The sequence below is a fragment of the Hyperolius riggenbachi genome, chromosome 2 (assembly GCF_040937935.1).
Source record: "Hyperolius riggenbachi isolate aHypRig1 chromosome 2, aHypRig1.pri, whole genome shotgun sequence".
Classification (NCBI taxonomy): domain Eukaryota; kingdom Metazoa; phylum Chordata; class Amphibia; order Anura; family Hyperoliidae; genus Hyperolius; species Hyperolius riggenbachi.
In genome coordinates, this window is record NC_090647.1 from 83,522,951 (window position 1) to 83,548,811 (window position 25,861).

At 45.6% G+C, this 25,861-nt stretch overlaps 2 protein-coding genes across 2 annotated transcripts in view; one reads left to right on the forward strand and one right to left on the reverse strand.

Annotated features, from left to right (window-relative positions):
* RPL21 (ribosomal protein L21) overlaps positions 1-25,861 on the forward strand; it is a 500,216-nt gene that overhangs the window by 352,597 nt on the left and 121,758 nt on the right. The gene's annotated exons all lie outside the window — the stretch shown is intronic.
* Positions 1-25,861, reverse strand: part of USP12 (ubiquitin specific peptidase 12) — a 118,513-nt gene that overhangs the window by 52,042 nt on the left and 40,610 nt on the right. The window lies entirely within an intron of this gene.

Genomic DNA, 25,861 nt, shown 5'->3' on the forward strand with positions numbered 1-25,861 from the left:
TCTTTGGCTGCAATAGTGTATGAATCACACACCTGAAACACGCATGCAGCTAATCTTGCCAGATTGTTGTCAAACACGTGATCTGCTGCATGCTTGTTCAGGATCTATGGCTTTAAGTATTAGAGGCCGAGGATCAGCAGGATAACCAGGCAACTGGTATTGTTTAAAATGAAATAAATAAGGTAGCCTCTATATCACTCATTTCAGGTTTCCATTAAAGCTGCATAACCTATACTACAGTATGTGCCCAAAATCCATAAAGGCAAATAGTGCAAGAAGTCTTGGCTTCTGACTTAACCTCTTGCCCGATAAATGAAAGGTTTGTTCTTGCAGGTTAGTTTGTAGATTGCAGGAAAAGGCTAAGCAAAGCTCCCAAGTTAGAAATCAAGGCTCTGTTTAGTTCAATGCAGACCTGAGATTTGAAAATGCTCTCTGGACACAGGGAAAGGGACCATCCATCTTCAGACACCTTGTGGTACCAGTGCTTAAAGTGGACCTGAACTCAGACCTTCCTCTGTTCTAAAAGATAAGCAACCACATAACCTTTTAAGAAAATCATTTCCTTGTTACAGCTTATAAGACTCCTACTGAGATTAGACAGAGTGGTTACTTCCTGATATTCTGGAAGCACAAAAAGGGTTAACCTCCCGTTTTTACATATTAGCTCAGAATTCGGCACAGTCAGCAGACAGCTCAAATTACACTAGCTCAATACCTGCTGAGAATGGAGAATTAGACGGGCTGTTCTCTATAAACACACACAGGATGGATTTCTCTGTGTTTCCTTGTCTCCTTTGCAAGAGTTCAGGTCCGCTTTAATGGGAACCTAATCCGTTGTAAATAAAGCGTTTCACTAACCTGGGGCTTCTACCAGCCCCCTGCAGCCGTCCTTTGCTTGCGCCAGTCCTCAACGGACCTCCTCGCCCCCCCCCCCCTTAGTTTCTATTAGTCGGCGCTCCACTGCGGCTGCGAGGCCTTGGCCGCACACATCCACGTACGTGTTAATGTCGGGAGGAGCTTAACCACTTCAGGACCGCAGTGCTAAACCCCCCTAAAGACCAGGCTATTTTTTTCAAAATAGGCCACTGCAGCTTTAAGGCCAAGCTGCAGGGCCACTCAACACAGCACACTAGTGATTCCCTCTCTCCCCCCCCCTTTTCTCCCCACCAACAGTGCTCTCTGTTGGTGGGCTCTGATCGCTCCCTCTGTGTTTATTTTTTTATAAATATTTGTTATTTTTTAATAATAAATTGTATGGTTTAATATTTTTTTCCCCTCCCTCCCTGCAGCCAGCCAATCATGGTGATCGGCTTTCATAGGCTTCAGCCTATGAGAGCCGATCGCTCTCTTGTGCCCCAGGGGGACAGCCGTGTCCCGCCATCTAACAGTCTCCGAGCGGCGCTCCGCCTTCCAAGCAGGAGATGCATGCACGCTCTATCTCCTGCAGTAGCCGGCCTCAGGACTTGACGCCAATTGGCGCTAGGCAGTCCTGGAGCTGTTGCCGTGATTGCGCCCATTGGCGTAACGCGGTCTTAAGGTAGTTAAGAGAAAACCCCGTAATGCAGAGGATGCTCTCACCGGCGTGAACATGTACGAGGATGCACGCGAGCAGGGCTGCACAGGCGACCGCTGACTCATCAGTTAGCAGCAGCAGCGGGGGAACGGAGGATCGGTAATATAATAATACATAATACAATAACATTTGTAAAGCGCTTTTCTCCCATAGGACTCAAAGCGCATAGTTGTGTCTCAGATCAAGGACCGGCGCGGGAACAGGACAGCTGTGGGGTGCTGGTAAGATGCCCCAGGTAAGTGAAGCGCTTTTCATTTACGATGGTTTAGGTTCCCTTTAAGTAAAATGGATGGATTAGGTTTGCTTTGAATACCAGCTTGCAAAGCACTCCTAAAAAGCAGCTCAAGAGCCTCCGATAGTCACTAAACATCTCATATGAAATAACACAACTCATTTGTTTCCGTAGACACAGTTTTGGGAGAAAACACTTTAACAGCATGTACAGCAACTTAATCACCCAGACACTCCTGAGCACAGAGTGGGGCCGAATGCAACATGAACACAAAGACATCATTTGACGGGGTCCCTGCTGTGACAGAACCCTGCTCAAGGGCTGGGAAAGCTCAACATTTGAAGTGCACTTCCTTGGCATGAGATAAAGGATTTCAGTGCAGAAATGTGATGCGGACACAAATCATGAAGCTGCTCTGGACCATTCCTTTTGAACCGTTGCTGATGCTTGCTGCTGAGCTGTCTAGACGTAACCCACAAGCAAGGATGGCTAAACCATGCCAAACACCCAGGCAGTTCATGCCGAGGCCAGGAGAGAATAAATCAGATCCGCTCCAAATCCAAAATCGACAGAACTGTTTTTGAAAGCCGAATGTGCCATTCTCAGTACAGCAATGCTGGTTGTCCATACATGTCTAGGGTGATGGCGGATTCCTGTAAGTGCTACACCACTAGTTCTCACACTTCGGTTGATAAACCAAGCATGTGTCAGGTGGTCCCTATCTGTTACATATCAAATAAAGCTACATACACACGCTGGTCTGAACTCTGCTGTGGCGGACGATAACGGCCATCATAGATGAGAATCAGGAGTCCAGCTAGCGAGTGTACCGCATGCCAGATCTTTAGCACTCCCCGACACCCGAGCACCGCTCAACTCTCCCCCACTCGTTAGGATTCACTCCATCCATGGCTTGCCGTCCCTCCACCGCCTGCATAGCAACAGACGTGTCACTAGCCAGGATGCTCTCCTGCATGGCAGGGATCTGAGAAGGGAGATCTGATGATCCTTTGGGCAACAGAGATCCCTAGAAAATCCCCCTTGTGTATTAGGCTTTAGACAAGATAAAGCACATTTATATTGCACTTTTCTCCTGGCGGACTGAATGCGCCAGAGCTGCAGCCACTAGGGCGCGCTCTATAGGCAGTAGCAGTGTTCGGGAGTCTTGCCCAAAGTCTCCTCACTGAATATGTGCAGGCCTAGTGAAAAGGAAGAGCAGAGATTTGGAACCTTGGTCTGTGTCAGTGGCATAGTACACTATCCAGCCATGGTTAGTGGGTATGCTTTGCTCACCTTATAAAAAAGGTGTCCCTTCCAGTCAACATTTCACGTTTCCTGCAGATTCAATCACCTCGATCAAATCTGCCAGTAGCCCTTTGACCCCTGGAAGATTATCAATAAACTAACCAATGTAGGTAATTTTATCTACCAAAGCTGATCTGTAATTTTAATCTTTAAAGGACAAGGGCTGACTGATCTAGAAGAAATCAACCATTTGCCATATTGAGTGGCTAATCACCATTGGCCACCTTCATTATATTTACCACAATTTACAGGCCATACATATAAGCAATAATGGCAGTCTGAAAAACTGTTCTTTATCATTTCAAATGGCCTTTTCCCATAAAACCAAAATTAGCTTACCTGGTAATGCTGTTTTTAATAACCCTCCAGGACAGGTGCTACATATGTTGAGGGTGGAGCCCATATCTCATATGTATCACCTGTCCTGGAGGGTTATTTGAAAAAACCAAAATTAGCTTACCTGGTAATGCTGTTTTTAATAACCCTCCAGGACAGGTGATACATATGAGATATGGGCTCCGCCCTCAACATATGTAGCACCTGTCCTGGAGGGTTATTTGAAAAAATAACACTGTTCTGTCAGTCGTCGTGTTGTGCTCTATGGAGAGGGGAGTATAATCATGAGAGGGCTGTCAGTTCCGCATAACAGAGATAATGAAATGGCTACTTAAGTATTATTCCGTCGACCGAACTGGACTCCCCCATTTAAAAAGTTATTTAGTCACCTTTGAAAATCTTTGGAAATTTTTGTTTTGGGCCAAACTCCAATGAAAAATAATGATCAACAAGAGTGCTTAATTTTTACATTCTGACATTTATCATATGGTGACATTTTTACTGCGAGAGGCAGAGCTGCGGCTCATAGCCCTGCCTCTCACAGAAGCGCTGCCCAGATTGCCCCCCGGGGAGTTTGGGGGGATTTAGATAGTTTACAGCGGCAGGAATGCAGCGGTTTAGTTAGGGCTAAGATATTAAACATATTTGTTAAATAAAAATACTTTTTTTTTGAGACTTCAGAGTCTCTTTAAGCTATAAAACAAAGCAGAGGTAATGACCCTTTGAACTTTCCTGCAGTAAAACCTTCTCAACCTATCTCTCCCTGCTTCTTGGCTGTTTTAGTGCTTCAGAAAACAGGAATGTATTGACCTCCATTGAGTTGAAGAGCTCAGAGAAGCTTTTTTGCATATATAACACCTTAAGTTTTTTAACTGTTCCTGCACTGGAAAACAATAGGAGACTCATACCTTTGCTACTAATGTTCTATTAGCTGTACTACACATACAATTAATCTCATACGTTTATTTTCGCTTCACGTTTGCTTTAAAACCGAAAGTGTCCTGTTATAAGCTACTACTACTATACACACTCATTTCTATGAACAAAAAAACCCATAATATTTATATAGCCCCGACATCTTCTGCAGCACTGTACAGAGTATATAGTCATGTCACGCTGTCCCTCAGAGGGGCTCACAATCTAATCCCCTACCATTGTCCTACGTCTATGTATGCATCGTGTAGTGTGTGCATCGTAGTCTGGGGCCAATTTAGGGGAAAGCCAATTAACTCATCTGTATGTTTTTGGGTTGTTGGAGGAAACCCTCGCAGACGCGTGGAGAACATACAAACTCCATGCAGATGGTGCCCTGGCTGGGATATAAAACTGCAGACCCAGCACTGTAAGGCAAGAGTGCTAACCAGGACTGTGGAGTCGGAGTTGGAGCAATTTTGGGCACCCGGAGTAGTTTATTTCATAAACTGAGGAGTCGGATGATTTTTGTACAAAATCCACAGTCCTGTTACGTATTAGACTAAGGAGTCGAGGAGTCGGGGCTATTTTGGGTACCCGGAGTTGGAGTCGCAGTCGTGGTTTCATAAATTGAGGAGTCGGAAGATTTTTGTACCGACTCCACAGCCCTGGTGCTAACCACGTCACCGTGCTGACTATTAACACAGACAAACGTTTAAACCACTTTTCAATCATCTTCTAGATGTAGTAATTTCTAAAGAATAAATCAGATGATCATTATCCAAATCAACACTGATTTCATAGTCCTACTGAACTAACCAGTATTCTGCGGATGTTTACGGTTAATTCTCATTTCCCCAAATACGAACTGAATGCTTACTAAATTATTAAAGATCCCTCCTAGCCAAAAATTACCAGTTCTTATATACATGTCATGACTTTAAAGGGCAACTGTAACAAGAAGGATATGGAGGCTGCCATATTTATATCCCTTTAAGCAATACTAGTTGCCTGGCAGCCCTGTTGATCCTCTGCCTCTAATACTTTTAGCCACAGTCCCTGAACAAGCATGCAGCAGATCAGGTGTTTCTGACATCATTGTCAGATCTGACAAGATTAGCTGCATGCTTGTTTCTGGTGTGATCAGACATTACTGTAACCAAACAGATCAGCAGGGCTGCCAGGTACCTGGTATTGTTTAAGAAGAAAATAAACATGGCAGCCTCCATATTCTTCTCACTACAGTTGTCCTTTAAGTGGAACAAAAATGTCTCTAGAGATGTACAGCAAGCTGGAATAGGATTTGAGCCTGGCGTATTGTTCTCTAGTAACCTCGTTGAGAGAGCAGAGAATTAACGCAGCAGAGTGGAAAGCTCTCATTAAACCGATAATCTTTTTTTCAGGTTACTAACCTCCCATGACAAGGTAATGAGATCCCAGTGGAAATATGGTAATTACTAGCTGTCTGTTTACCACATGGCTACAGATGTATGAGATAAGCTGTTGCACAAAATTACATGCGCTTATGAAAGAATATTATAAAAAAAAAAAAAACAATGGAACAATTTAAACAGTAATTCAAACCAACATCGTCAGTTTGTGAAATGAAATTAACTCTGATTCAGCCAGAAGCACCACAAATACAGATAATTCCATATACGTGCAAAGAGTACTTTAAGTACTTGAGGATATCTGTCCAGGTACTGAATCAGCAAATGGCTATTCCCCTAATGAAGCTGACCAACATAGTACATTGTTGGGAATGACCAGCAGCTCATCTCCGGTGGACATAAAGTACACTTGAAGTGAGAGGAATATGGAGGCTGCCTTATTAATTTCCTTTTAAACTATGCACATTGCTTGATTGTCCTGCTCCTCTCTTTCCAATACTTTTAGTCACAGACCCTGAAAAAGCTTAGTACATTGTTGGGAATGACCAGCAGCTCATCTCCGGTGGACATAAAGTACACTTGAAGTGAGAGGAATATGGAGGCTGCCATATTAATTTCCTTTTAAACTATGCACATTGCTTGATTGTCCTGCTCCTCTCTTTCCAATACTTTTAGTCACAGACCCTGAAAAAGCTTAAAAACTAGATTTAAATATAAAGTAGAACTGGGATATCTAAAAAAAAGTAATTTTTTGAAAGACATGTTTTTCTCAGTTTATTTTCACCTTGGATGTCCTCTATCTGCTCTGCGACGGCCTCACGCCAATTGGTGGTCTTAGAGTGGCTCCCCCAAGTTCTGGGGGTGGATATTAGCAGGGAATGCGTGCACATGCACGATTGTTTGCTGACGAGATGCGGAGCTCCATGATCAGCCTGCCAGCCCCTGATCATGGCTGGCAGGCTGTTAGCAAAAGAAACAACAGCCATTTACATTGTACAGCTCAGCGGATCATTCAGGAACATCAGTCCGCCGACAGTGCGTACACACGCACTACTGTCTGCTGAATGTCCGCCCAGCGGGAGGGTCTGACGGATCCGTCGTTTGCTTATGTAGTGCGTGTGTACGCACCTATAGGATAATGCCTATGAGAAGCGATCATAGTGAATGGATCGGGGGAGGTGTAAAATCTTATTTTATTTAAAAGAAAAAACACAACAATGTTAATCGTAATAAATATAAAAAAAAAATACAAATTGCAGCAGCAATGAGATCCCACCAACAGGAAGCAAGATTTGTCTGCTAAGTTGTATGGCCGAGTAATAAACTGTAACAGCTGCAGAGTGCTTAATTGTAAAAAATGGCCTGGTCACTGTATAATTGTGTTCCTTTCACATAGTTTGTATAATTGTGTTCCTTTCACATAGTTTATAGGGCATTCCTCGAGTAAAGAACTTTTTTTTTTTGCTTTAATACCCCAATTCCCTATAAACTAAACAAGCCTCGCCAAAAGAGCCTCTCCAGCGCTTAGGCACTCTGAGTCCAAAGTAGCAAGGGTTTATGGGAGCTCAGTCTGTGCAAGAGGAGGAGGTGTTACTAGCCAGAGATTTCAGAGGTAGAGAGGAGGAGAGGGGAGTGAAGTTTTCAAAGGCTGAGGGCTGGAGATGCAGAGCAGCTTGCCTGTATGTAATGATCACAAGCAAAACATGGCTGCTCTCATTGTAACTCAAGAAGTAATAATCATATACTGTTGAAGCAGTTTGCAGCTAGATTTACCATGTACACTATCTAAACTTTAGATTAGATATATGGACAAGTTACTTGTTCTAGTTAGTTTTTCATCTCGGATACGCTTTAAGCAATACCAGTTGCCTGGCAGGCCTGCTGATCCTTTGCCTCTAAAACTTTTTGCTATAGAATAGTTTGTGATCCATTTTAGGCAACGGGTCCCACCATACACCTATATGTCTAAGGCCCGGTTCACATTAGCGTTCTGAGCCAAAAGGATCCAGTGAGCGGATCCGGTCTCTGCTTCACCGGATTCAGATGGCTCTGTCCATGGCCCGGTTCGCACAGTGAAAACGGATCTGATCAATGATTGATTGGATCAGTTTTCACTCAGCAAATAAATACCTAATCTTCAGTAGCAGCCAGCGGTAGAGGCTTCCTCCTCTTCCACTGTGACCACACACAGCGTCATGTGACTAGTCACAGAAGAAGACGGAAGCCTCTACCGCCGGCTGCTACAGAAGATTAGGCATGTATAAACCCTCTCTCACCCACCCGCCCGCTGCACCCTCCCGTCGCTCAGGTTCACGTTGGTCCATGCCCCCATCCCCCGTGCAATGGTCCGTTTCTTCACTAGTGTGAAGAAACGTTCAGTTTTCCATTGCCCCAATGCATTTTTTTGTCCGGATCCGATCCGCTAGGCAGAAAGGTTCGAAAAAATTAGGGCTTGCAGCAATTTTTAGATCCGTGGATCGGAACGTAGCCATACCAATGGACGCATGTGAATGGATCCATAGGTTAACATTGGATCCTTTTACATCCGTTTCGTTTGTACAGTATACGTTCCTGTTCGCAAAAATGCTAATGTGAACCGGGCCTTATCGACAGTGACCAGTTTGAGAATACTGGGGGATACCTGTACACACTCTGGATCGTCACCCAAAACAATCACAAACCGCTGTTTCCAAGATTTTTACAGGCCCCAAAAAGCCTCCTGGGATTTGCCCAGCCCTGCCTTTACAATTTATCAAATGCAAGAGAAACAGAGGTAGAAACGGTGTGGCAAACTGTCCATGCAATGTCTTGACAAACCTTCCCACCTAATATCAACAGGTCAGACGCCCATGATAAAAGAAAAACCAACAAAACAGGTGTTCAGTGACATCCGTACCATCTCTAATCTGGCCGTCACTCAGCATGCTGTCTTCCTGGGAAATCTTGTCTGTTCTGGACTCAGCTCGCTGTGCTTAGTGTAATACTAAGAAAGAAACAGTACATTCATTCTCGTCTATGGCTCAACCTGAATGGCAGCATTGCACAATTTCATTGATGAGCACTATTCAACTAGCCTGAAAATGCAAAGCAGCACGGCATGCTTCACTTCATTGTGTGAGCCGGCAGAATGCGGGCTTTCAAAGCATCCTAATGGAAGAAAACATCCCATTACCATCTAGATAGTGCAACTCTTTACAGCAGAGCTCTGAATGCGTTTCATGCAGGGTGTCCAAGTCTGAACAAACCCAGCACTGTGTATGGCTGTACAAGCAAGCCTGAACATCTCCTTGATAAAAGAAAAACACAGGCTTGCTAAAGGGGACCTGAGGAGAGAGAGAGATATGGTTCTGCCATATTTCCTTTTAAGCAATACCAGTTGCGTGGCAGTCCTGCTGATTCTCTGCCACTTATACTTCTAGCCATAGACCCTGAACAAGCATACAGGTAAGGTGTTTGACAAAAATCTGACAAGAATAACTGCATGCTTGTTTCAGGTTTGTGACTCGGGCAATACTGCTGCCAAAGATATCAGCAGGACTGCCAGGCAAATGGTATTGTGTAAAAGGACATAAATGAGGCAGCTTCCATATCCCTCTCGCTTCAGGTTTCCTTCAATCCGAAGGCAGAGGAAGCAAACTAGAGTCCGGCACACTAACTTCCTGGTGTAATTTATTGAAGGCGCACTACTTCATCTTGAACAGCAGTGAACAAAATTCCATCCAGTGCCGTAGAGGTGTGCTGGTGGGTGCTAGTGGTCCCGTCAGTGTTGCCAACTCATCCCTTTAATTACTGACACATCTAAGTTATACAGGTTCTGGGGCTATTTGCACATAATCAGTGCTTTAACTGCATCTACCTAGCCCCAAAACCTGTATAATTCATATGTGTCAGTAATTAAAGGGATGAGTTGGCAACACTGGGTCCCGTCATCTGATGATGACCAAGTCACGCCTTGCAGGTTCCCTTTAACCTCCTTAGCGGTAATCCCGAGTCAGGCTTGGGACGGAAATCGGCAGTTCAGAGCAGTAATCCCGAGCAGGATCCATCGGGGGTGTGGAATATGCAGAGCTGCCACAGATCTATAAAGCGGTATGATTTTTAGGGTCTGAAAGCTTGTGAAAAAATTGCACCGCTTTTGGGAAAAAAAAAAAAAATCTCTCTCTAATCATACCGCCAGGGAGGTTTTAGGCAGCACCCACCCTACCCACTTTTTAATTCTACAAAGAACTTTTTTTTCTCTCAACTGTAGTGAGAAGAGTATGGAGGCTGCCATATTTATTTCCTTTTAAACCATACCCGTTGCTTGGCAGTGTCTGAACACCACCAGAAACAAGCATGCTGCTAATCTTGTCAGATCTGACAATAATGTCAGAAACACCTGATCTGCTGCATGCTTGTTCAGGGTCTGTGACTTAAAAGCCTTAAAGTACCGTATTAGAGGCAGAAGATCCGCAGAATAGCCGGGTAAGTGGGATTACTTAAAGGACTTCCGGGGCCAAAAATCTAAATTTTGATCAGTACCTGTCTCTTTTTCAAATCCATGGGCAAGTTCCTCCTCGCCCTCCGCTCTGTTTCGCCGCAAATGTATTCTTTTCTCCACTCGCAAGATGGCCGCCGATCAGCTCTCCGCCCCCCATCCAGCCTATGTACTGCGCAGCCGCTGCTCTGATCGGCGGCCATCTTGCAAGTGGAGAGCTGCGCAGCCGCACTTGCCTCCATATGTACTGCGCAGCCGCGGCTCTGATCGGCGGCCATCTTGCGAGAGGAGTACGAGCCAACTCGTGCAGTGGGGTCGGGCCCCGACCTGGGGGCAAAGAAAAGAATACATTTGCGGCGGAACAGAGCGGAGGGCGAGGAGGAACTTGCCCATGGATTTGAAAAAGAGACAGGTACTGATCAAAATTTTGATTTTTGGCCTCGGAAGTCCTTTAAAAGGAAAAAAATATGGCTGCCTCCATATCCCTCTCGCTACAGTTGTCCTTTAAGTCTCCAAAGGTCTTGAAGAAACATGCTGCTGGTAAAATAACTTCAGTCACAGGCCAAGTATACATGGCACAAACTAGAGAGAATTAGATAACGTAGGAAGATTTCCGAATACAATTTAAAAACAATATTTACAAAAATGTCTTCTTAGAAGGCGAGGCTTCAAACATTTTTAAGGGGCCCATACACCTAACGATTTTCCCGCCGATATACGGCCGATTCGATCACAGTGATCAAATCGTCTGTGAAATCGCCGCGCACACCACTGACAGAACGATCGATTTCCGTCCGAAATCGATCGTTCCCGTTGATTCATCCGTGCGGAAGATTTTTCTCGATCTCCGTCAGGTCGGGAGTGCGTCGATAGCGGCGTTCGAATGCCCGACGACCGACGCAATACAGCGGGTATACATTACCTGTTCCGGCCGCCGTGAGTCCCCTGTTCTCTGCTGTCTTCTCCACTCTGGTCTGGTCTCCGGCATGCTTCACTTCTTCCTGCCCGGCAGGAAGTTTAGACAGTAGAGGGCGTGCCGGAGCATGTCAGAGACCAGACCAGAGCAGAGAAGACAGCAGAGACCAGGGGAGTCGCGCTGGCGGAGCAGGTAATGTATGCGGAGGGGGGGGGGGGGTAGCGGCGGCAGCACCACCACCTCCACAGATTGTGAACGGTTTCAGGCTGAAATCGGTTCACAATCTGTTTGCAAAAAGGCAGCCATACGATCACTCTCTGATCAGATTCGATCAGAGACGGATCTATCTGTTGGTCGAATCTGATGGCAAAATCGACTAGTGTATGGCCACCCTTACTGTAGTAACCGTGCTGCCTGTTGGGACTGCACTAATCAGCTAATCCGGCTTTGAAGGTCCTGAAAATCCAGCTGCAGCAGCGACAAACACAGGTCAGAGAGTGCAAACTCAGCAAACCTGGACTAAGGGAAACACAAAGCATTCGCATAAAAACAATAACAGAAGTTTGTTGTCTAGAGAAATCAGGCTTGTAGCGTTTTCTAACGTCACCATTTCGAATTGTTAGTTTAATGTGCAATTTGCCCCCCCCCCCCCCATTAACACCATAAAAAAAGATGCTACAGCAGTAAGTTACTGAATCACCCTGATAACAACCACAATCATAATAAACTCCCCACAGATACAAGCTTTCAGCAGTGCTCTGATGGTAAACACACCCACGCCGTTGCATAAGACCAACAAAGAGTTCTGACACCTAACAGAGGGTACGTAAAAAAAAAAAAAGACAACTCAATTCGCTCACCCCCCAAAAAAGCTTCAAAGTTAGCCCAGTATCAATAATAAACAGAGTATTACTGTTATTAAATATTCTAGCCACAAGAATAGCAACAACTTCATATTGCGCTATAGAGGTTTCCATTTTCTTTATGTTTTCTTAAAGCAGAACACCACACAAACTAGTCTAGTGACTACATACTATAAGGAAGGCTTTCTCTGCCGATGAATGCCAAGCATATGCTAGGATACGAGGGAAAAATCTTTTTTTCCTGATATTTCCCTAACTGAATATTGATCATCAAATTTTGATAATGTATATACCTTGTATCATTTGATACCCAGTGTTCTCCCAACATCCTTTTAGCCGTGGGCTGCACCTGGCTAATCTAGGTGAGCACCCGGTTGTCATCGGCTCGCCTCCTCATCCTATGCTGTAAGTAGAGTTGTGCCGGCCCTGCCTTCCCCCACTGGGCCCCACCCAGCTACTTTTTCAAGCCACCCGGATGAAAAAAAAATTCTTGGGAGAACACTCGATACAGATTAGATTTTAGCAGATTTGACTGGAACATTGCCAGTGCTAGCCTTCTACTGCTGGATGCAGTGTTGAGCTTTGTGCATGTAGCATCACACAAATCGATGCACTGTACCTACTCCGGAGGTCTACTGAAGGTGGTCAGTGTCTGCGGAGCAGAAAGAGGCCATATCCTTACAAAAATGGCAATACACCCTATCCAGTACAATGCAGGTTTCATCAGAATATCTGTCACAATAACACAATGGGCATTCCTGCATCCGGTACAAACAGACTATGTGAAAGCAAGGGGTTGCTCTACATATTGGAATGGAAGGCCAAACGCTCTGGAACCCCCAAGAGGCAAACACTCCACTGGTGCAGGATCAGGCAAGCCAAGCCAGAAATAAGATCAACAAAGGAGGATCCGCAATCACAGCGAAGTAGTAAAAGCTGGTATTCTTTATTGAAAAACGCCACAAAAATGACACATATAGGACCACACAGAATGACTGACGCGTATCGGGCTCAAAATCTGCCCTTAATCATAGTCATACAGATTCTGAAAGAGGCGGGGACTTTATAGCAGAAGGAGGGGGGAGGGGAAAACCCCACACCCAGTCGTCCTGAAAAAAGCCACAGCCCCTTAAAAAGAACAACATACACCTTGTAATGAAAGACAGCTGAATGGCTAGATAGAAATAATGCATCATTACAAAAGTACAAAAATGTAGCAAAATTTGTAAAAAAAAACATAAATGTTAAAATTTCATACAAAAAGTACAAATAAATAGAAAAACTGGCAACTGAAAGAAAGAAAAATCTTTCTTAACTGTCAGAATCACGTTTATTTCGCCAAGTACAACGGGGGTTGTACCCGGAATTATTTTTGGCTCAGACAGGGTCGGAGATGGTACAAACACATGCATGCAATCCAACATGTACAGTCAGGTACAGTAGTACAAGTAGCATATACCTATAAATACAGCACACTAGCTATAATGCCGGACGCGTGGGGGAGTCTGGAGAGCTGTGTGAGGGGAGCAGCCGGTGGCCCTCGCTCAGCTCCGCAGCAGCTCCAGACGCCCCGCCGTGTGTCCTGGAGAGAGTGGACAGCGAAAGAGAGAGCGAAACAGCAGGAATAGCTAGAGACTTAGGAAGGAAAGAGAAAGAACAGAGGAAGAAGAGAGAAAGAACCAGGGCAAGAGGAGAAAGACAGAGAGACAGAGTCCCCCCCAGGGTTGCAGGATAAGAAAAAAAGCATCCCAGGGTCCCACAAAACAGTCCAAACAGAGTCCATCACAGAGTCCATCCCTTGTGGAGAGGTCGCCGGGTGTAAATCGCCAGTCTTCCAGGCTGAATGATGGGTGATGGAGCAGGCTGACCGCTGGACCTCACGGCTGAGTGGTGGGTGGTGGAGCCGGCTGACCTGGTGGGTGGTGGACGACACGGGCCTCGGCAGGGGCAGATGACCCTGGTAAGGCTGGGGACCACGGCTGGTGAGGACCCACTACCACGTTCGAGGCCCGGCATGAGGCGGCAGTGGTCAGGCCTCCTGCCCGCATGGAGTGGTGGTGGCTGAGGGGCTGGCTCGGGGGTAGCAGCCGGGCAGCACCGAAAGTGCCAGTGCCCGAGAAAGAGGAATCCCGAACAGCTGATCAGCTGTCGGCCCGCCAGCGGTTTGTGCAGCCAGGCGCACCGACCCGCTGAAGGCCTGCATGGCATCATCCACCGTGGCTGGAGTGTGCGGAGGATGGTGGCCTCGCCCCTAGGAGCTTCCTGGTCGTCAGGCCTTCAAGTCTTGCGGGTGGTCGGCGCGAAAGGTGTCCCTGATGGTCCGGCGGCAGCGGCGGCAGATCAGCGGAGCTCCGTGCTTGCTAGGCTTCATGCTGCATGTGAGCTCCAGACCAGCTGATCCTCTCACCTGCCTCTCAGCAGATCCTTCCGGCAGGAAGCGGCGGTGGTCAGGCCTCCTGCCCGCATGGAGTGGTGGTGGCTGAGGGGCTGGCTCGGGGTAGCAGCCGGGCAGCACCGAAAGTGCCAGTGCCCGAGAAAGAGGAATCCCGAACAGCTGATCAGCTGTCGGCCCGCCACCGGTTTGTGCAGCCAGGCGCACCGACCCGCTGAAGGCCTGCATGGCATCATCCACCGTGGCTGGAGTGTGCGGAGGATGGTGGCCTCGCCCCTAGGAGCTTCCTGGTCGTCAGGCCTTCAAGTCTTGCGGGTGGTCGGCGCGAAAGGTGTCCCTGATGGTCCGGCGGCAGCGGCGGCAGATCAGCGGAGCTCCGTGCTTGCTAGGCTTCATGCTGCATGTGAGCTCCAGACCAGCTGATCCTCTCACCTGCCTCTCAGCAGATCCTTCCGGCAGGAAGCGGCGGTGGTCAGGCCTCCTGCCCGCATGGAGTGGTGGTGGCTGAGGGGCTGGCTCGGGGTAGCAGCCGGGCAGCACCGAAAGTGCCAGTGCCCGAGAAAGAGGAATCCCGAACAGCTGATCAGCTGTCGGCCCGCCACCGGTTTGTGCAGCCAGGCGCACCGACCCGCTGGAGGCCTGCATGGCATCATCCTCCGTGGCTGGAGTGTGCGGAGGATGGTGGCCTCTCCCCTAGGAGCTTCCTGGTCGTCGGGCCTTCAATTCCTGTGTGGGGTCGGCGCGGAAGGTGTCCCTGATGGTCCGGCGGCAGATCAGCGGAGCTCCGTGCTTGCTAGGCTTCATGCTGCACGTGAGCTCCCGACCAGCTGATCCTCACGCCTCCCTTCCCACCCACGGTCCGTGGCTGTTGCAGGGCCATATTGACTCCGCCGCTGTCCTCCGCCTCATTGCCCCAGCGCGAGATGTGAAGCCAGAGGTGAGTGGAGGGAGAGACTCCTCAAATAAGTGAAAAAGGCCGGAGCCCTGTGGCCGTGGCGTCCGAGTCCGGCGCCATCTTAGATATTGATGCTTAACTGTCATATACTAAACTGATATCCCAACGGGTGTTTAGACCATCAGGAAAGCGGGTAACCATGCAATGAATCCAGAAAGCCTCTCGTTTAAGAAGCTTCTGGTGGTCGCCTCCCCTAAATGGGGAGACCACTCTTTCCACACCCTGAAATTTAAAGGAAGTCATATTCCCACTGTGACAGTTCTCAAAATGCTTGGAAACAGCAGATTTTTTAAAAGTGTTCCAGCTAGTCGCACAGTAGTGCTCACCTATCCTCGCTCGAAGATTGCGGGTGATGCACCCCACATACTGAATGTGACAGCTGGTACACGTAATAACAAATTGTATGTTTAGTATCACAGTTGATATACTGCAAAATGGGAAAAGACTGGTTAGTGGTATATGAAAAAATAGAAGTACCTTTATGATGACACCTGCAATAGTGACATGTGGTAAAACCACAAGGATAGGATCCTACTGTTCTTAACCAGGTCGGAGTGCGTATAGAAGCCGGAGACCTAAAAAGACTGGGAGACAGGATGGACCCTAGAGTGCGTGTTTTGCGAGATGAAAAGCGGCACCCTGCATCCAGAACTTGTTTTAATTTGAGATCTGAATGTAAAACTGGGAGATATTTTTTGATGGTGTCAACAATACTTTTATATTCCAAACTGTATTCTGTCACAAACGTGACAGAACCCTTCCCTGTTCGTCTTTGTCTGTCCTTATTGTTATCCAAAAGTTCAGTCCTGGATTTTTTAGCCACTTTATTGCGACTGGTTTTTAAATGCTTATCTGTATAGCCCCTCTGCCGTAACCTACACTCAATCAGACTGCACTCATCAGCACTCTCCAAAGTGGAGCAATTGCGAATTGCTCTGACAAATTCACCTGTCGGTATGGCATTGATAGTGTGTATAGGATGACAAGAGTTTCTTTGTGATCTTCGGGCGCTGTTGGAACGTGGGGTGAGCACGGGGGTGCTTACTATGCGACTCTCGGAGTTTCTATGTCCATCGCACCCTGTTCTCCCTGTGTTCCACCATCTCCCGAAGATTCACAAACCGGGCGTTCCCCCAAGGGGCCGACCAATTGTTGCTGGTATTGGCTCCTTGGGTGAGCGCCTGGGCGAGTGGGTGGATGCACACCTCCAGCCCCTAGTGGCGAGACTCCCGGGTTACCTTCAAGATACCCGACATGTTCTTTCCAGTCTTGACAGGTTTAGGTGGAATTGCAATTCCCGGTGGGTGACCCTAGATGTCACTTCATTATATTCCTCTATTCCTCATGTACTAGCCTTAAAAGCACTAGATTTCCATTTAACCACATTTTCTTTCTTTGATTCTTCACTTCAGTCCTTTTTGCTCCTAGCGGTTGAGTACCTCCTCACGCACAACTTTTTCGTCTTTGATTCTCAATTTTATCTCCAGAGATGCGGAGCTTCTATGGGGGCGAAGTTTTCCCCCTCCCTGGCCAACCTATACATGGGCTGGTGGGAGGAGCTCCGCATCTTTGGGGATGACAACCCTTTTGCCTCCCATATACAATGGTATGGCAGATATATAGACGATTTGTTGTTGGTGTGGGAGGGCCCTCCCGACATCTTGGAGTCTTTTTTGAATTACCTTAATGACAATCAATTAAATTTGATTTTACCTATGAACACTCATGCAACTTCGATAGATTATCTAGATCTCACATTGACAGGTGATTCTGTATCACATACAGTTTCTACATGTACTTTTCGGAAACCCACATCGGGTAATTCTATTCTTTTAGCCAACTCTTGTCATCCTATACACACTATCAATGCCATACCGACAGGTGAATTTGTCAGAGCAATTCGCAATTGCTCCACTTTGGAGAGTGCTGATAAGGAGTGCAGTCTGATTGAGTGTAGGTTACGGCAGAGGGGCTATACAGATAAGCATTTAAAAACCAGTCGCAATAAAGTGGCTAAAAAATCCAGGACTGAACTTTTGGATAACAATAAGGACAGACAAAGACGAACAGGGAAGGGTTCTGTCACGTTTGTGACAGAATACAGTTTGGAATATAAAAGTATTGTTGACACCATCAAAAAATATCTCCCAGTTTTACATTCAGATCTCAAATTAAAACAAGTTCTGGATGCAGGGTGCCGCTTTTCATCTCGCAAAACACGCACTCTAGGGTCCATCCTGTCTCCCAGTCTTTTTAGGTCTCCGGCTTCTATACGCACTCCGACCTGGTTAAGAACAGTAGGATCCTATCCTTGTGGTTTTACCACATGTCACTATTGCAGGTGTCATCATAAAGGTACTTCTATTTTTTCATATACCACTAACAAGTCTTTTCCCATTTTGCAGTATATCAACTGTGATACTAAACATACAATTTGTTATTACGTGTACCAGCTGTCACATTCAGTATGTGGGGTGCATCACCCGCAATCTTCGAGCGAGGATAGGTGAGCACTACTGTGCGACTAGCTGGAACACTTTTAAAAAATCTGCTGTTTCCAAGCATTTTGAGAACTGTCACAGTGGGAATATGACTTCCTTTAAATTTCAGGGTGTGGAAAGAGTGGTCTCCCCATTTAGGGGAGGCGACCACCAGAAGCTTCTCCTTAAACGAGAGGCTTTCTGGATTCATCGCATGGTTACCCGCTTTCCTGATGGTCTAAACACCCGTTGGGATATCAGTTTAGTATATGACAGTTAAGAAAGATTTTTCTTTCTTTCAGTTGCCAGTTTTTCTATTTATTTGTACTTTTTGTATGAAATTTTAACATGTATATGTTTTTTTACAAATTTTGCTACATTTTTGTACTTTTGTAATGATGCATTATTTCTATCTAGCCATTCAGCTGTCTTTCATTACAAGATGTTTGTTGTTCTTTTTAAGGGGTTGTGGCTTTTTTTAGGACGACTGGGTGTGGGGTTTTCCCCTCCCCCCTCCTTCTGCTATAAAGTCCCCGCCTCTTTCAGAATCTGTATGACTATGATTAAGGGCAGATTTTGAGCCCGATACGCGTCAGTCATTCTGTGGTCCTATATGTGTCATTTTTGTGGCGTTTTTCAATAAAGAATACCAGCTTTTACTACTTCGCTGTGATTGCGGATCCTCCTTTGTTGATCTTGCTCTACATATTAATTGGTCCATATTCGCTATGGAAAATGGTTGAAGAACAGACTAGGGCCTCTTTTCCATGGACAGTTGATAGGCAGTGAAATGCCTCTCAAACGCTTACAACTGCTCACTGCTGCCTGGTAATTGCTTACTGAGCACACAGTTTAACTGCCCTTGGAAATGAGCCCTAAGTGTGAATTGGCCTTCAATCATGCTCCTGCCTTTAGCCCCCTTCTGAACTAAATATTTGAGCTATGGATACCCGAAAGGCGAAAGGTGGTGGACTGTCCACCTGCCAGTGTGTGTGCAGTATTTAGCAGGCGGCCAATTCAGCAGCAACCAATCAGAGACTTGGGACATGACAAAGGCTTCTAGTGCAGGCGTAAGGATAGGAACAATGCCTTAGGGGCAGTCTTGGCTGAGTTTAGTATACACAGCAGGGATTCTCAAGATGCTCCTATAAAAGATGGATATTTACAATCTATTTCTTCTAAAAAGAACCACTACTAAGAAAAAAGTAGGTAATTAAAATCTGACAGAACCGACAGATTTTGGGCCAGTCCATCTCCTCATGGGGGATTCTAAGAGTTTTCATTGTTTTCAACAGCATTTCCTGAACAGCAGTTTAACTGCCAAAATAGTAAGATACCAGCCAGCCTCCCTACTCTCTTGCACACTATTTGGTCAGGTAGACTTTGTAACTGCTGTTCAGGAAATGCTGTTGAAAAAGAAAATCATGAGAGTCCCCCATGAGGAGATGGACTGGCCCAAAACCTGTCGGTTCTGTCAGATTTTAACTGCCTACTTATTTCGCAATAGTGGTCCTTCAAAACAAAATGCTTTTGCAAGTACATGTAATAACTTTTTTGCCTGGTGACAGAGGAAACTCGATCCACCAAGGATGAAAGGAAAGGGCTCAGCTATCGGACACCAAATGTGGAAATGACTTTTGTAACTTTTTGACAGCAATAATTAACCAAGTTTTGCTCTCAGCACTTTGCCAGGCTGGGTGGCAATAGGATCACAAATTGGCTCAGCGCACAGCACACTCATTCATGTTCCAGCATGCAGGATATCATGTAGTGATCATGCTGCATATCATTTACTGGTCATGCAGCAGAACAGAGTGTCATGCTGGAGTGTAATTTGCTTTGTACAAGATAATTATAAATAGACTGCCCTTAGCGATTACTATTGTAAAGTAGTATAAAAACACTAAGGACAACTAAAGTAAAAGGTATATAGAGGCTGTCCTATTTAACATATATGCACATTGCCTGGCAGCCCTGCTGCACTATTTAGCTGCAGTATTGTCTGAATGACACCAGAAACCAGCATGCAGCTAATCTTGTCAGCTCTGACAATGTCAGAAACACCTGATCTGCTGCATGTTTGTTCAGGGTCTATGGCTTAAAGTATTCCCTTCAGTTTGCAACCAGCTCTGAATTGTCAAAATAGATGCCAAATCTGCCAACCTAACAGTCTGAGGAAGCGGGCTCAGACCCACGAAACTTGTTGCATGTGCTACATAACATTTTTTTTGTCTTATGAGGTAAGACATTGAGGTAAGCCACTTCCTCTTTCTTTAAGTGTTTTTAACTTAGTTTTATCAATCTCTGGGCGCCTCTTTACCCCTTTGTGGAAAAGAATATGAAGGCTGCCATCGGATTTTTATTCAACTCAACTAAGAATGTTTTTGTTATGAAATGATGGAAACACAATAATTACAGACCTGAAGCATCTCTGCGCAAGCATCTTTAAAGTGGTATTGTCACCATAAGTGTATTAAGTGATAAAGATGCTAATGCTGCATTCAAAACTTGAACTTTTTCTGCTGTTATGGTATGTAGTCATCACATACTTTAGGAGCACTGGCCCTAGTGCCAAAGAGTTGAATGCTGGGAGTTATTTTTATCTATAATATATTCCTCCTCTTCCATTTATCTCCCTGCCCAGCTTATCATAAAAACCCTCTGATCACTTGTGTTTACAAGCAAGGCCGAGTTGACTCAGCGATTGGAGGATAAGACAGAGCAGTTCGTAGTATACACCTCAGTGGGAGTGTCTGAAGACTCTGGGAGGAGGGCAGCTAATGAATACACAATGAGCAAGAGAAGGGAGGGGGAAAACAAGAGTCAGGGAGGATATGTCAGCATTAACTTGGCAAGATGGCCACTGCCTAGCATATGATTTTCTGCTTTTCCTTTATAAAATTCACAGGAATCATTACGTGGATAGCACAATACATCTGTTATGTAAGTAGAAGCAGTATTTATCTACTTATATATGTTTTTTATTTCTAGGTTAGCATGGGTGCCGCTTGTTCTTTAAGATGGGAAGAATAAACAAATGTGTCACATTCAGCTGGCTCCAGTTTGTACCACACAATACATTAAAGTGAAGTTTGTGTGGCTTTGTCAAATGTATTTTCTCTAGCATGAAGCGCTGTTACCGCTCCGGGGAAAATAGACAGACAATTACATCAAAGGCAAAGTCAAAAGCGTTGGGAGTGCCGCTACAAAGAATCATGTGCTTTGAACTAATGAGGTGCATGTCCCAGGCCACTAATTGGGGCACTGCTAAGGCAACCAACAATATAATGGCATCTCAGGAGGGAAAGCCACTAGCATGTATTGCCAGGTAAGCCATCTAACTACACGCAAAATGAACTACAAAATGAAAGTACACACAAACGATAAAAGTAACCTGTGTATTAATGTACGCTAATAATGGGAGGTACATTATGATAAGAATTATTTTATTCTAAATACATTTTAATGGGAAGAAGAAAAAAAATGCATTTTTCAGTTTTCGGCAATTCTAGTTTTAAAATAAAACGTTATACTGTGGGTAAAATCCACACGTTTTATTTAATCATTTGTCCCAGTAATTGCAACGTTTAAAATATTTTCCTAATATTATGTATGGCACCAATTTTATTCGGAAATAAAGGTGCATTTTTTTTTAGCTCTGCGTCCATCACTAATTACAAGCCCAAAAATTTAAAATAAATAACAGTAGTATACCCTCTTGACCTACATAACAAAAAACAAAAACATAATATGTTCAGCATCTAAGGTAGCCATTTATGTATTCTCTTAAATTTTTTTTTTGGGGGGGGAGGGGGGGGGCAGAGTAATTTTAATTGTAAGTGTGGGTATTTTTATTAAAATAAGTGTATTTAGGTGCAATTTTAATAGTTGGCCACAAAAATGTCCTTGGCAGTATTTCCTATTCGCATACTGGAAGTACGTGAATATGAAGTAATGTGTGGATGTGTTACATCGGAAGATACAATGATGTAGGCATCTCAATGATGCCGGCGATCATTGACACGGGAACTTAGATTAATGAATGAGAACTGCGTTACCATTCATTCATCTCCCCTCTAACAGGCGGCAACGAGTACCCGCGCGGGAGCACACGGCAACTGCCCGCAGCAGAAGACAAGTATCTACGTCCCTGGGACTTCATATAAAGTTTTCCAGGGCATAGATATACTGCACTAGGTGCAGTAAGTGGTTAATATCCTGTGTTTAAAATTAGCTGTTCTGCTGGCAGAGGAGATTCCTGAGCTGACATAGCTGAGAGATCAAATTATGGTGGTGATGAGTCACAGATGAGGGGGTAATTAGACAGGCTAAACGCTCTAAATACACAGAGAGTGCATGTCGCTAGGTTTTCCTTCTGTCCTGTGTAAGAGTTCAGGTCCACTTTAGAGGTACAAAACAGGAGTTGGCCAAATAAATGCCAGTTACAGAGTTACATAGTTATTTTGGTTGAAAAAAGACATACGTCCATCGAGTTCAACCAGTACAAAGTACAACTCCAGCCTGCTCCCTCACATATCCCTGTTGATCCCAGAGGAAGGCGAAAAAAACCCTTACAAGGCATGGTCCAATTAGCCCCTAAAAGGGAAAAATTCCTTCCCGACTCCAGATGGCAATCAGATAAAATCCCTGGATCAACATCATTAGGCATTTCCTAGTAATTGTAGCCATCAATGTCTTTCAATGCAAGGAAAGCAGTTGGCAGATAAAAGGTCACCAATCACATACAGCCTGCCTACTATTTGCAAAAAAAAGTCCTTAAAAGAGTTATCCGGGATAAATAAACGCTACTTACCGGGGGCTACCTCCAGCCCCAAGCTCCCAGGACGTCCCACCCCGCAGCTCTCCCCGCAGCCGTTCGCCGGAGCTCCGACCCGGTCCCCGGTAATGACGTCAGAGCGACCTGGAGGTTGCTCTGTACTGCGCCTGCACGAGCGGCGATGTACAGAGCGACTTCCAGGTCGTTCTGACGTCATGGGACGTCCTGGGAGCTTGGGGCTGGAGGAAGCCCCCAGTAAGTAGAGTTTATTTACTTTATTTATCCCGGATAACTACTTTAAACCAAAAACATACTTAGTAGGTTCAGTGACTTCGCACCCCTACATTGGCCCTAGAGTGTAATATTAGATTTGAACTATGGAAAGGACATTCGTTTGTGAGCAGCTTTGAAGGACAGTTAGCATTTTATTCAGTATTAGACCTTAGGGCCCGTTAAATAACGGGCGGTAGGCCTTATTGATCTATTTTTCTATGCAAAAATGATCAGAAAAAACGACTGGAAAACAGATCGTACTTGTAAAATAATCAATTCCACCCATTTATTTGATGAGAAATTGTGTGGTGTGTACCAGGCATTACACAGAGAAGGCACAATCACTGAGGAAAAAAATTGTGATTTTTTTTTTTACTTGGTACATCTTCTAGAACTTAAAGGAGGCTGTCAAAAGGTCCATACTTCCCCTACGATCTTTCAGACGATTTTTCCCACAAGTGTCGATTTTTGCATGAGCGGTCATTTCTGCAATCTCGCAAAACGTGTACAGGTGCCCGATCACGCTAACATCGAGTGGAGATAACAACCGTCACCGCAGATCGGATCTTTAAGATCCCTGATGACTCACGTGCATATTATGATCACTTGAAGTATTGTTTGTGCCTTTTGTGTAACTTCACGGATACCCGCCATCCGTAACATGGCTCAGGGAGAGCTCGTTGTCAAGGAGATGTTGCTTCCCGTGTGGGGAGGTGAGTATGCAGCTTTAGTGCTACAACAACAGCTGGTGGCGCAGGCGGGGGGCAAAAACACTGGGTCACATGACCGCCAGGGGTCCCAGTCTCTGGGGGGGTGGGGCCTACAGGGTCACAGCAGTCATTCTCTGTACCAGTCACGTTATGGTTTTCTCAGGAGAGGATCCTGTAACGGTCTGCTCAGCTGTCTGCACGGGCAGACGGCTGTTTGTCCATTCCTTAAGTCTGAGGGCTGCAGGTCTCTGGAAAAAAGTCCTGCCTGTGCTTTGCAAGTTTCAGACCTGCTCTGCTGCTGGGCAATTTGCATACACTTGTCATGCAAACAGCCTAGCTGCCTCCTTGGAAGGCTTGCAGTATAAACACCATGTGATCCCAGAGTCCTTTGCTGCTCATAGAGGTTTGTTCCCGCTGGACTCAACTGGAGTGTCAGCCACTGCTATCTTAGTATAGTTAATCCTCTAGTGGTAGACAGGTCATGTGTATGCTCGGTGTGTATTCGACCCCACAAGTGGGGCTTGCACTCTTTTGCAGGTAGGCACTAGTCTGTTTTTAAGTAGCGCTGCTCATTTCCTTGCTATGTACTAATGTAATTCGTTTTTGGTCAGCTGCTCCCACTTAACAGCCATGCTTTTGGTGTATATGCAGAGCTTCTGTTTGGGTTCAAGGTGCGTTTGTAGTTCCTGGGGGGGCTCAGCGCATCTCTGATGGAGGCCATTCGGAGGCGGCCTGGTGTTGCGCTGATCCACCTTTTGCGCAATTTTAAATTCTTGGGGAGTGCTCCTTGCATTCCTAGTTAGTGCAGTCAGTTTGTGTATTATTTGTACTGCCTATTCTGTCCTGTCTTGTCTGTCGCGATTGCGCTGTCGCCAGCGGCGGTTGATAGCGAATCGCTCTGTCTTGTTTGGATCGCACTAGCCTCTAGCAGTAGTGGATCCTTCTGTTCTGAGTTCCTGGGGTGTAAGCTGGAGCAGCGGTTGCTACTGGCTACCTCATCTGTCTGTCTTGTTTGGATCGCACTAGCCTCTAGCGGTAGAGGCTGTGGATCCTTCTGATCTGAGTTCCTGGAGTGTAAGCTGGAGCAGCGGTTGCTACTGGCTACCTCATGTGTCTGTCTTGTCTGTTTATGCTCATTTGTGTTACTTGTGGCTAGTTAGGGTGGCATGCTTGTCTCTGTTGCGCTTTTCGTGCGGAGACCGCGCTGTAAACTCATTCGCTGTTGCGAATGAGTGCGGTGTTCGCGTTTAGCTAGCGTTTGTTATTTTCCTTATCTTTTATTGTTGTTTTGCTGTGCCTTTGCTACTCTCATGCTCTGCCCTGCTCAGTCTGGTGTTACGATTGCGATCCCACTTCGTTTCCACCATTGTGTGTTCACCGTCGCTGGGTGGCGACTAGTTTGGTGGACACACATTGATTCTGTATCTATGCTCTCTCTCTTTGGGGGCTATCTTGCCTTGTGTTGCTTCTCTTCGTACAATTTCCATCTGGCATTTGTGGCAGCGCAGAGGGTTTATTCCTCTGCACTCCACAGCTCCATCTGCCGGTGGGAATTCCCCTCTACTGGTGCTTGCACCAAAAGCTGGGTTCTAGTATCTTGACACGCTTGTGGAGGACTTCCGCAGAGTCAGCGCACATTTTGTGCGCTGACCACGGAGTTATCCCACAATCGTTACAGATCCTTTATAGATGTAGGATCTTCTGAAGCAGTACAAGCGTTGCACAAATATTAGCCTTTTACTAACATGCATCTGTGGACAAAGGGCACTATCTTACCACGTTCTTCAGCTTGTTCCTTTAGTAACCTATTTTTACAGTTCCATTCAAAACATGTTCAAGAATGTCAGAACCTGGTCACCACCAAGATTTAACAAGATCTGGAAAGGTAAATCAACCACTTTATGATGCATAAACAATTGGAAAAGGCATCCACATCACACACTATATCCACAAGCAAGCGAGGAATCTGTTCTTAGGAAGATACTTATTCGCACAAACAGAAACTGACTGCAGACATGGAAGTGTCCCTGGCTCTGACGTACATGAAAGCTGACAGCTTTGATGGTTATGATTCAACACAAGCTCATGAGATTAATAAGCACAAAAAAAGGGGGGGGGGTTGTTTCCTCTTAATCTTGACAGGGATTTAATCTTGCTGAGACCTAGAAATGTCTGTTAAGAGATTTAAAAGACAAACAACCTAAGTATGGCACTGTAAAGGAGGAAGAACACAGGACAGGCACACTGCTACCAGATCCATTAGCCATAA